The sequence below is a fragment of the Henckelia pumila genome, chromosome 4 (assembly GCF_033568475.1).
Source record: "Henckelia pumila isolate YLH828 chromosome 4, ASM3356847v2, whole genome shotgun sequence".
NCBI lineage: Eukaryota > Viridiplantae > Streptophyta > Magnoliopsida > Lamiales > Gesneriaceae > Henckelia > Henckelia pumila.
Genome location: NC_133123.1, coordinates 156,478,094 through 156,491,652, shown reverse-complemented (window position 1 = coordinate 156,491,652; position 13,559 = coordinate 156,478,094).

Below are 13,559 nucleotides of genomic sequence, written 5' to 3'. Positions count from 1 at the left end.
GATTTGACTGATATTTTTAAAAATTAACTGATCCACCGAATAGAATTTTCGATTTTTTTCGGTTCGATCGGTTTTTTTGGTTTGACTGATATTTTGCTCACCCCTATCTATTTTTACTTCTATTTAAAAATAAACATAAATCACTTTTCACAATTTTTCCATTTGGCAATACCTCTTCTACATTTTATAATAAAAGCTATTTTAAACTTTTTTTTTAAGATACTGCCAAGAGCTAAGACAAGTAATGGGCCACCCGGACTTTTTTTAAAATTTTTTATGTAATCCAAAAATTTTAAAAATAAATTTGAAGTATTATTTTTGGGACTAATGTTTTATTAGTCCAGTCTCAAAAAAATAACCTTTGAAGCCAAAAAAAGCAAAAAAAAAAAACAAATTTTAGCTTCTTGTTTTTGGGTAAAATTTGTATAAGTTAAAAAAGAATTCAACATTCACAAACACTCAAAAGCACTTCTATGCAGGGGCGGAGATAGATCATGCCCAGTGTGGGTTTTTTCCCACACTGGACACAACATATTATTATCTCTACTATAAAAGGGTGAATGAAGGGCAAAATTTTTTATTGTGTATTGTCATAATTGCCCAAATTTTATTCATTGGAGTTTTAAATGCAAGTGGTATTTTTGAGAACAACATAAAAATTATAAGGACATTTGAGGAAGCACAATAACTCTTCTCTCTCCCTACATGGATTAATGGGTTAATAACTGAGTTTGTATTTATTGTTAATAATTGAGTTTGTTTTTATTACCTCAAAATTAATTATTGATAAACTATGTATACTATATAATATAAAATTTCACACACAATATTTCGCTAATATTTTTATAATGTAAAATATTTTAATTTTGGAAGGTGAAAAAAAATCCAAATGTAATTTATTGACTACTAAATGACACAAACCGGATATCTAGTTGTTACACACCATAAAAAAATTGAGCAGCAATATTGTTAAAAATTAAATATAAATTATTTTTATTTAAATTAATTGACTCTTAATATCTGAGTTTTTTTAGTGAGTGTAAATTTTTTTTTTAATTGGATCTAAATATTGAGTTTGTTTGTTTTATTGCATCTTATTTTTATTGGGTTTTTAATTGACTCTTAATATCTGAGTTTTTTTTAGTGAGTTTTTTTTTTGGTTTTTTTAATTTGGTCTGATCTGGTGGATTATGTTCTAAGTGAATCATTTTTATTTTTATTTTTATTTTTATTTTTATTATTTATGGGTAATAATGATTTTTTATCTTGAAAAATTATGGTTTAATATTATTACAAAATTTTATATTGAAATATTGAAAATACATGGATGAAATGAAAAAAAAATCATATAATAACATATGAAATTTATGTATAACAAATTTTTGACAATTGGACATAATTAATAGTAGAAAGAGAGTAAAATGGAAGTTATAGGCTAATGAACAAATTTAAAATGTGAATTTTTTTTAAAGAAAATAGGCTAATGGACAAATTAATTAAAAAAAATCTTAATTATTCTCATTATTAATTTATATAAAATTAATTTATATTTAATTTTTAACAATATTGTTGCTCAATTTTTTTGATGTGTAACAGTTAGACATTCAGTTTGTGTCATTTAGTAGTCAATAAACATTTGGATTTTTATTTCTACTGTAAAAGGGTGAATGAAGGGCAATAGAAAAATTCACATATTTTTTGTACTATGACAATAAAATAATTGATCATTTAAAATATTTAAGCAATATTTACACTTCTACAAAATTTGTGTTTAATATAATATATAGATATATAACATCACCATAAATTTTATGGAGAATAAGTTTCATAATGTGATAATCTGTAATTAATTAAAGCATGCTATATTATAAAGAAAATAAAAAATAATATAAATTTTTTTGAACTCTTTAAACATAACATTTAAATTGGTTTTTAAAATATCATGTTGCATTTGTAAAGTTAATCATATACTATAGCAATACAAGTGAAATAAAAAAATAAATTATTTCATATAGTTTCTTTGTTATTACAAATATATTGTGTTTATTCACCTCTTATTTAATTATAAAAATTCACCTTCAATGAAATATTGGCTTGAATTATTTTCTATCAATTTAAGAATACAAAATTTAAAACACATTTTTTAAAAACAATTCTAATAAAAAAAATAAAATTTGGTTACGACATACATATAAAAACATTTTAAAATAATGTTACTTCATAATTCAATAGATATATGATCATAAAAATAAATTAGAGAAATAAAATTTTATCGAAACATAATTCTTAGGAAAATCTAAAAACAATTAACATAAAAATGATTCAGATGTTGGAAAATAAAAATATGCATGTATTCTTTAAAATTATTTAAGATAATATATATTTATTTTATTATGACTATAAAAGTCTAAATAGAATGACTAATTTTTTCACTGTGGATATTTTTTTTTGCCCTTAGATTGTATTTTCATTCGATTAATTGTATTGATATGAAATTTTCTACACAATGTTTTAAAAATATAAAAATTGATGTATAAAGTGAATATATGTTTGAAAAATAAAATATATTTTAACTAAAACTATTTTAAAAAATCATGTATATTTAATAATTTTATCTTTAAAAGTGTGAATAGAAATAAAAAATATTTCATTAGATTTTTCAATAAATAATTTCATGAACATTTGGTGGAAAATGAATGTAAAAAATTAAAGAAAAATATAATATAAATTTATGGATAATTGGAATATAAATAAAATTAAATATTATAAATCTCATTCATAAATATTAATAAATCAAAGATAATTATAGAAAAATAAAGAAAAAATTATAATTTTGGTCCGCTAATATTTACAAATTATGATTTTGGATCTATATTTTCATATCAGATAATTATCCCTATAAAATCTCAAGATTCTTAAAAACCCATTATGAAAAATGAATTATCTATTAACTTTTTTTGTTTTCAAATCTTATGCACTTATATCCCAATATATATTTTCAAGTTTGAGCGCATTCCCTTATCTATTTGTGTTTTGGTAGACGTTTGTATCCAAAATTTGAAACACAAGGACTTAACAGATGTAGATGGTTTTTACCGATATTGAAATTTCAGTTTCAGTTTGTCTTGTGTATTTCGATTTTTGGCAATTTTAGTTATTTTTCATCAAAAATGCTAATGCAATACTATAAATGTTTACGCTACAAAAGTATCACATCGAAAAAAGGACTCTAAAATCGTAAAAAAAAACTAAACAAAACAAAACAAATACAACAGACTTTGAAATCTGATAACACAGAGTATCGGAATTACAAATAAAGAAACTTATAGAATCAAAAAAGCAATTTTTCCAAAAATAAATGTCAAAATGTAATCCATGCACATTTATCTAAATAAATTTAAGACTCAAACATAAGACTTTATCAAATATTAGAAATTTAGTATATATTTAAAAAAATAAAACAAATGCAATATTATTCGAAATTTTAATTATTACTTATTTTACTTTTATTTTAAAGGTGAATAAATTTAAATTTATGATTTGTTTTATGTTATATCTAATATATTTTCATGTATCTAACGTTCGAGACACTTGTTAATTGATTTTTTAAATATCATACTACATTTATAAAGTTAATCATATACTATTAGAATATAAATGCAATCAAAGAATAAATTATTTTCATATAATTTATTTGTTATTAAAAATACACTGTGTTAATTCGCATCTTATTTAATTATAAAACTTCATCTTCAGTGAATTGGTTTGAATTATTTGCTATAAATGTAAGAAAACAAAATTTAAAACACGTGAGCATCAAAATGGTTTTTTATGAAAAAATATATAACAGAAAAATTAAATTTGATTACAACATACTTTTAAGAAAATTTGAAAACTACAATACATCAAAATTGAATAAAAATTTGATAATAAGAATAAATTAGAGAAATAACATTTTATCGTACATAATTCTTAGAAAAATATAAAATAAATTAAAATAAAATTTATTAGATGTTGGAAAAAAATATCTATTCATTAAAATTATTAAAGATAATAAATATTTATTTTATTAGATTGTGTATTATTTCGATAACATAAAAATGATTAGATGTTGGAAAAGAAAAATATCTATTTATTAAAATTAAGATAATAAATATTTATTTTATTAGATTGTGTATTATTTCAATCTAAAACAATTAACATAATAAATATTTTCACTCTAAATTTTCTATTTTGTCCTTAGATTATGTATTATTTCGATTAATTGTATTGAAATTTTTGACATAATGCTTTAAAAATATAAAAAATGATATATAAAGTGAATATATATATATATATATATATATATATGTGTGTGTGTGTGTGTGTGACAAATAAAAAATATTTTCACTAAAATTATTAAAAGAAAATCATGTATATTTAATAATGGGTGACTTGGATATAAATCCCCAAACATAAAGTAAACTTTAAGTTCAGTCCCTGTGTCATAAGATCTTATTCTGTACTCCCTAATACACCAAAAAACTTATTTTGCACTCCCTCTTCTACTTATTTAATTATTTTATCATTAATTTATTTCTCCTAAATTATTAACACTAATTTAACGCCTATTCTCTTCTTCCCTGAGACAGAAATCACGCATCCTCCTCGAGCGAAAAAAATTCACTGATACTTCTTCTCCCTTATAAACCCACACGTCTATCTCACACAAGAAAACCCATGACCGAAAACCAATGCATCTTTCTCACACAAGAAACCCATGGCCAAAGGAATTAATCCATCCACAGGTGACGACGAGGGACGGGGGTTTTGAATCGGCACGAGCCAAAGTAACACAGAAGACGACAAGGGATGAGCCAAAGCAACACAAGTTGAATTTATTGTCGATTTTTTGTTGATTTATGGTAGTATATTCAATTTGTGTTGGGTTCTTGTTGATTTTTTGTGTGAAGGAAGAATTTTTTTTTATTTTTTTTATTTCAGTGGCATATTATCGTTGTGTTGATTCTGAGATACTCAATTGAATTTGATATCTTTCTTCGGAGCTTTGGTGAATTCTTCTTGCTAAAATAGTTTAATTTCAGATTTCTAGGCTATATACAACAACATTGATGAACAAGAATTGAGCTATAGTTGCTATTAAAATTGTCAAAATAACTAAAAATTTTCTCATATTGGTCTTGATTGTATTGAATATATTTTATAGAAGTCGTTTTTTTTTCTTTTTTTTGCATTATATACTTTCTGAAATTATTAAGCTTGTACAGTTAGATTGTTAGTGTGTTATACAAGGCCGTGTCCTAATCCATCTATAGACTAATTCATTTTTTGAATCAATAAAACAAATTTTTGTTTTTATGTTCTTTGCTTTTTTTGCTGTTTTTTTTAAAAAAAATTGAGGGATTTTGTTAAAAAGCCTATAGGAAATTAGCGTAGTGAATTTTATTCGTATTTCTATTTTGTTCTCTGTCTTTCCACAAACTTTAACCCTTTGTTTTATTTTGTCTTTTATCATTTTTTTGGTAGTTTATTTTGTGTTTTCTTATTGATTTATTTGGATTTGTATTTTCACTTTGCTGCTGTATTTTTAGTTGTCTTTGTTCTATTTGCCGCTGTATTTTAGTTGTATATAACGAGCAATCATAATTAGTCAATTTTATTATGCACATGTATATATAGTTGTCGCAATCAAGTTCTACATTATTTAACATTACTTCTATATTTTGGGGTTCAGAATGAATTGCAAATTCGAACTATGTTGGGTTGTCTTCGAATTATTCTATATTTTCTTTGTTTTCGGCTGATTTGTCGAATTAGTGTCTTGATTATGTTAAGTTCCCAAATTATCTTTCTTACTAACAATTCTATATAGATTTTAATTTGTTTGAATTTTCTAAGTTTGATTTTTTAAGTGAACTTTTAAATTTTTAAGTGTATCTGATTTGTTCTCGTTCAAGACATTTTCCCTATTGATATATCAGGATAAAGACTAATTATATTTGAATGTTTATATTGTTCCTGTTTGAATATTTATTATTAAATCGTATGTTATTTATCTATTTACTTTGTAGTTGGTATTATGTTTTGATTATAAAGTCTCGTGTTTATGTTTCTACACTTGTGGTGATATTTCAAGTTATTTATTGAATTATTTTATTCTTGATTTTCTTGAAGGAATGAGTTTGATGCGCATGTTGGTTCTTCAAGTTCTTCTCAATATGAAATGGTTCTACCGAATAACTCCATTGATGCTTGGAGTCATTTGATTCATAGAGAAGGACAAATTTTTAAAAATGTTGTTGAGTTTTGAAATGTTCTTAAAAACTATGCTATTGCTACCATGAGATCGTTTGTGTATAAGAAAAATGACAGACAAAAAAGTTTTTGTTGTTTGTAATGTCAATGGTTGTGCATGGAAAATATATGCATCCAAATATAAGGCAGGTGGAACATTTGGAATTAGAAAATATATGTACCACATGATCGTGTTCATTGTACCGCAACTTAGCTTTTATTGTATTGTAAAATATTAAATTGAACCACAAAATGTATGATACAGTACCTCTATCAAATAACATTAAGTAGTACATGTATTACATACAAATTTAACACAATCATATAAAATAAGACGTACGTACGAAGTTGTAGTTTCACCACTTATTATAATTTAACAAACTATGAAGACTATTTTATCAAGTTATCTTGTCACATTGCCACAATTCAAATATTTTTAACATTTAATATTTTTCTGAACGGAAAAATGAGAAGTTGTGTACAAATTATATGAAATTTGTTAATATAAAGTGTTATGATATGTGGGGAAAATAATATATATGACAGGTACTACATGCTGATGTTCATTGTACCACAACTCAACTTTATTGTACCATATCTTTTGTTAAATTACACCACTGATTGTATGAAAGCGTACCACAAATTCATGAGAATTTTATACCAACTTATCTTACATAATAATATGGTGATGCTATTTAATTAGTGAGAACGTACAACATAATGCGTACATAGTATACCACATATAGCATAGTTTCTACCATATATTAAGCACATATATACGACAAAACATATGTTATTTATACTTCGGATAACTTACAAGAATGAAGATCAATAACTAGTGAGTATGCTCGTCGTGCCGCACAATACGTACATAGTATATCACATATAGTGTATTTGCTACCATATATTAAGCAAATATATACGCCAAATTATACGTCATTTATACTTCTGATAACTTACAAGAATGGAGATCGATTAGTACGTAAGCTCTTCGTACCGCACATTGCTGCATATAATATCACAAATAATGTACATTGTACTATTTTTTTAGTAAGTGTCTACGACATATCATATGTCATTAATACTTCTCATAACTTACAAAAATAGATATCAATGATTAGTGAGTATGCTCGTCGTATTGCACAATTCGTACATAGAATACCACATATTAGTGTATTTGCTACCATATATGAAGCCAATATACATGCCAAAGTATACATTCATACTTCTGATAACTTATGCTCGTGGTACCGCATATTGAAAACATGTAATACCACCGATTGTGAGTTTGGTACCCTCAATTAAAGGATACGTACGACAAAATATATTTCATTTGTATTGCGTATATACATTACAAGAATGAAGAACAATAACTAGTGATTAACACATGTTTATGCATCAAGTATAATTTTAGAGCATCAATGATAATTGGCACATGTTTATGAATGAAATGGCTAATTTGGTAGCATATATAGTGATTAACAAACACATATGTATCCATTGTATATGTTATTATATGGTTAAAACAACATTATGTATGCATCCAATGTCCTAATTTTGTAACATCAATGATGATTCACACATTTTTTTACACATCAAAGTCTAATTTTGTAGCATCAATTATGATTATCACATGTTTATGTATTTTAATGTTTAATTTGGTAGCATATATGGTGATTAACAAATACATGTATGTGCATCCATTGGATATGTTTGTATATCTAGGGTTAAAAAAACAACCTTATGTATGCATCTAATATCTTAATTTTGTAACATCAATGGTGATGTTGGTGCAAGGTCAGACGCAGTACCGATTATATTGACCAGTAGTACAATATATGGACAATGAAGTATAATAGAGACTATTTATGGTATGATGTTATGTCAAATTTGGTACATCTTCCATACATGTTTACCAAGGTGGTGTTAGTGCGCGGTCAGAAATATAGTACTGGTTATATTTCCTAGTAGTATAATATATGGAAAATGAGGTATAATAGAGGTTTCTTGTGGTATTATGTGTTGTTAAATGTGGTACATCTTTCATACATGTTTACCGTGGTGGTGTTGGTGCGTGGTTAGAAACGCAGTATCAGTATATTGACCAGTAGTACAATAGATGGAAATTGAAGTATAATAGAGACTATTTGCGGTATGATGGTTTGTTAAATTTGGTACATATTCCATACATGTTTACCATGGTGGTGTTGGTGCGCGGCCAGAAACGCGTACTAGTTATATTTCACAGTGGTACAATATATGGAAAATGAGGTATAATAGAGGTTATTTGAGGTATTATGTGTTGTTAAATTTGGTACATCTTTCATACATGTTTACCATTGTGGTGTTGGTGCATGGTCAGAAACGCAGTACTGGTTATATTTCAAAGTGGTACAATATATTGAAAATGAGGTATAATAGAGGCTATTTGCGGTATTATGTGTTGTTAAATTTGGTACATCTTTCATACATGTTTACCATGGTGGTGTTGGTTCATGGTTAGAAATGCAGTACCGGTTATATTGACCAGTAGTACAATAGATGAAAAAAGAAGTATAATAGAATCTATTTGCGGTATGATGTTATGTTAAATTTGGTACAACTTCCATACATGTTTACCATGGTGGTGTTGGTGTGTGGTCAGAAACGCAGTACCAGTTATATTGATCAGTAGTACATTAGCTGACAAATAAAGTATAATACGGTCTTATTGTGGTATAATGTTATGTTAAATTTGGTACATATTCCATACATTTTTTTCATGGTGGTGTTGGTATGCATTAAAAACTCAGTACCAACTGTATTATCTCGTAGTACATTAAGTGTAGTATAAAATTGGTTTTACTTGGTATAATATCTTGGTGCTAGGTCAAAAACTTAGTACCAGTTGTATTGACTCGTTGTACAATAACAGGTAAATGTAGTATAACATTGGTTATATGAAGTATAATTTCTTGTCAAATTTTGTATAAAAGTGCGAGACAATCAATTTATAAGTGCTAACAACCATATCTAGTCAACTGACACATATTAGCGATTCAATAAATGAAAATTACACATCCATTCTAAAAAAAAATACAGTACAAAATACACAAAAAATAATTTTCCACTCCATTCTCATTTTCCTGAATCAATTTTCATCAACTCATTCGTCATTTATGATGGTTGCAGCAACGTCTACCCTTGTACCGTCTATGTTGCAAACAGGCTGATAATTCCATGTAAAAGGGTCATCACGAGCATAACACTCCGTCCATAGGCAAGTAAACACACCACAATTAGGATTATTTCCTTGGTCTCTACACTTTGGGAATCCCACATTACAATTGGCAAACAAACGTACAATCTCATACAACCATGCCTACATTGAAAGATTATTAGATTAAGTAATGAACAAGAAAAAAATTTTATACGATCAATGTATTAAGGACAATACATGCTAGATATCAACCCCATTAAACAACCATCTAGATACTTCTTTTGTTCTACTTAACCTTGCCCGTCAGCGATATAGGCAGCCATTTGCTCACAAAGGAATCGGTACGCAACATCACCCCACGAATAATCAAAAAATGATCCAGATAATCAAGATATGACATAATAAATCGTGGAGTAGAATAATTGTCAACCAAAAAATCACACAATTGAATAAATATAAGATAAACATCTTCGCAAAGTCCTCAACATATCTTTTTTTTTTATCCTTACATGCTAGTTCAAGAAGTTTCACACGAATGCTTGACTGGATCACCTTGCTTACATTAACTCAAAATAACAATTTACAAAGGAAGATTCAATTTTCAAATCGATATTCATCGGTTGTCCAACATATTTTAGCCCCATCACAATGGAAAACTCTAACGACTTAAAAGAAACCGATACACTACCATCGCCAAATTTGAAGAACAAAGACTGAACATCAAACCTTTTCAACATTGCCTAAAAAATTAAAATTAAATAAAATAAAATTTCAGTGTATGTAGGTAGTGTAAAATATTATTTTATGACATGGGTAATGAACATAAATCTAAATTTTTGATCAGGTATTTATATCCAATTTACCGTATAATAAACTACCATAAATCAACAATAAAAGGACACAAATAATGTTAAAGTGTGTGAAGAACAAGAAGAACAAAATAGAAATACGACTTAAATTCACTACACTACTTTCCTATTGGCCTTTTAACAAAATCTCTCTAAATTCACACTATCAGAAAGTGAAGAACAGAGACAACAAGATTTTATTTTATTGATTCAGAAAAATGAATTAGTGTACGGATGGATAAGTACACGGTCTTAACTATTTTTGCACCCTAACCATGTAACTTTAACAGCTCAAGAAAAACCAGTATCTAATGGAAAAAGTGGCTTCTATACGATATATCAAACATATCAAGCACAAATAACAGAAAATTTTTAATTGTTTGAAAAATTTTAGCAGCAACTATATATCAATTCTTGTTCACCAATGCCCTGCATATTACCCAGAAACCTGAAATTACACTTGTCTGCAAGAGAACTCAATAAAACTCCGTATATGTGGTCAAATTCAACCGAATATCTCATAATAAACAAAGCAAAAATATGCAACTGAAATTGAAAAAAAAAAAATTCTCTCTTCACACCAACAAAAATCAACATGAACTCAACACAAACCGAATAATCTACCATAAATCAACAAGAAATCGACAATAAGTTCAAATTGTGTTGCTATGGCATGTCCCTCGTCATAGTTTTCATTTCTTTGGCTCGTCCCTCTTCAAAACCCTCGTCCTTCATTTTTGCATGTGGATGATTAATTCCTTCGGCCGTGAGGTTTCTTGTATGAGAAGGAGGCGTGAGTTTAGAAGGACGAGTGGATTAATATGAGAGAAGATCGGATGCGTAAGTTTTCTCACCTGAGAAGAAGAGGTCGTGAGTTTAGAAGAGGAGGAGGGCGACGACCGTGTGATTTCTATGAGAGAAGAAGAGAACATGCCTACAAAAAAAATAATGTTAATAATTTTAGGAAAATAAATTAAGAGTAAAATACTTAAATATGTGAAATAGGGAGTGAAAAATACTTTGCTGGTTTATTAGGGAGTGCAGAATAAGATTCTATGACATGGGGACTAATCTTAAAGTGATGTTTGTGATTGGGTATTTATCACCAATTAACCGTTTAATAATCTATTACCTTACCTATCTAAAAGTGTGAATAAAAATATAAAATTTTACCATTGTGAAATAACAACTTTGCTGTTTTATTTACACTATAAGTAAGGTCATATAAAAATATATAGACATATAAAATTAAAAACAACATTTTAGTTAGGGCATAAAAGTAAATAAATATTTTTATTATATTATATGTAAATATTAATATCCATAAATACATCATACACTTTCATTAAATTGCAAAATGCGTCCATTAATATCATTACATAATTTATTTTTAATTATTATTTTCTAAAAAAACTATTTTTTCATTTTTCACAATTTTTTTATTTATTTTACATCTTATGTAATGTTAGGCAATATAAAAATAAACTAAATTTTAGTTTGTGGCTTAATTGAGTTGCAGTTAATCAAATAGATAAATAAATTTTTAAAAAAAACAAAAGAAAAAAAAAATTAAAACTTACGGTATTAATATAAAAAGTTAGAATTAAAAAAATATAAGAATATAAATCTTGAAAATAACAAAACTAAAAACTAAAATTTACGGTAATAATATTAAAAATTAGAGTTAAAAACATATATTTACGAAATTAATGTAGGAGTATAAATTAAATTTATTACCTACCTAAAAATGTGAATAAAAAAGGTAAAATTTTATCATTGTGAATTCTATCTATCTATTATCTATTACCTATCTAAAAGTGTGAATAAAAGGGTAAAGTTTTATCATTGTGAAATAACAAATTTGCAATTTTATTTACACTATAAGTAAGGTCATATAAAAATATATAGGAATATAACACAAGTTAAATGACAAATAATAAAAATAATATGCAAAGTTACATGACTATAAATGAAAATGTATATACCAAAACAGAACAAAAAAAAACATGCGAGTTAAATGATCAAAATAAAAATAATATACAAGTGAAATGATTAAAAATGAAAATGCATAGTAATATGACTAAAAATGAAAACATTCAAGTTACAGGATTGAAATTAAAAATTCACAATTAACATGACTAAAAATGAAGAAAAAAAATGATCATTGTATTATTTCCGTTGATTTTCATAATAAATAATTAAAGTTTATATGATTTTTATTATAAGGCCGTAAATATCTCAATAATTATAAAAATAATAAATACATATATATTATATAAACAAAGTGTCACCACGTGCATCGCACGTGCTGTTTACTAGTATATATATATATAAATATATGTATAAATATTTATAAATTTTTACTTCTAAATTTTACTTATTATTATGGCCCTAGTTTATTTTATTGGACTAAAAAAGATAGGATATTTTTTTTTAATTTTTATAATTTTTACACCCAAGTTTAGGTTCAAATTTTAAATTTTTATATGTTATTTTTCCCAAAATATGCAGTCTAAAATGCTTGTATAGTGCTTTTTTTTCTTATGAGCCACAAATGAGATATGCTTTGATTAACACATTTTAATCACGTTACATATTTTTCGATCATCCATATTATCTATAAAATCAATAATTTCACCAAATTTTAGGTCAATTTTGTTCAATATTCATCGACCATTCAATTATTTTTTAAAATTTGTGCACTTTTGGTGATCGAGAATCAATTCATGTTTTTTTTTTCAATATAGAGTAATAAAAAAATTTCAAAGTTTATTTTGATTGCGGATTTTGTATGTGTTGTTCTTCGTCATTTTTTCAATGTTATCACAAAAACTAAATGGTGTTTTTGGTCGCGTGTATCTTATATTCTAGTGTTCAAAGCTCATGAAAAATTATTCTGATTGTCAATTAACCAGTGACTATTTTTTTAAAATTTATTAATTATATTATTTCGTCGTCTACACTGAACTAAGATTCTGGCTCCGCCCCTGCTTCTATGCAGCTAGAAACTAAGAATCACTTTGTAATGAACGCACTTTGATGCTGATCGATGACTTTTTGTGCTAGCACTGGCGTGAATCTGTTAGCAATTGCCTTAGACACGATCTTATAGCACGTGTGCATAAGTTTATAGGCGGAAAGTGTTTTAACTCCATTGGTTCCTTTATTTTTGGTATAAGAGTGATAATCATAGAATTCCAATCTGACATATGCCCCTT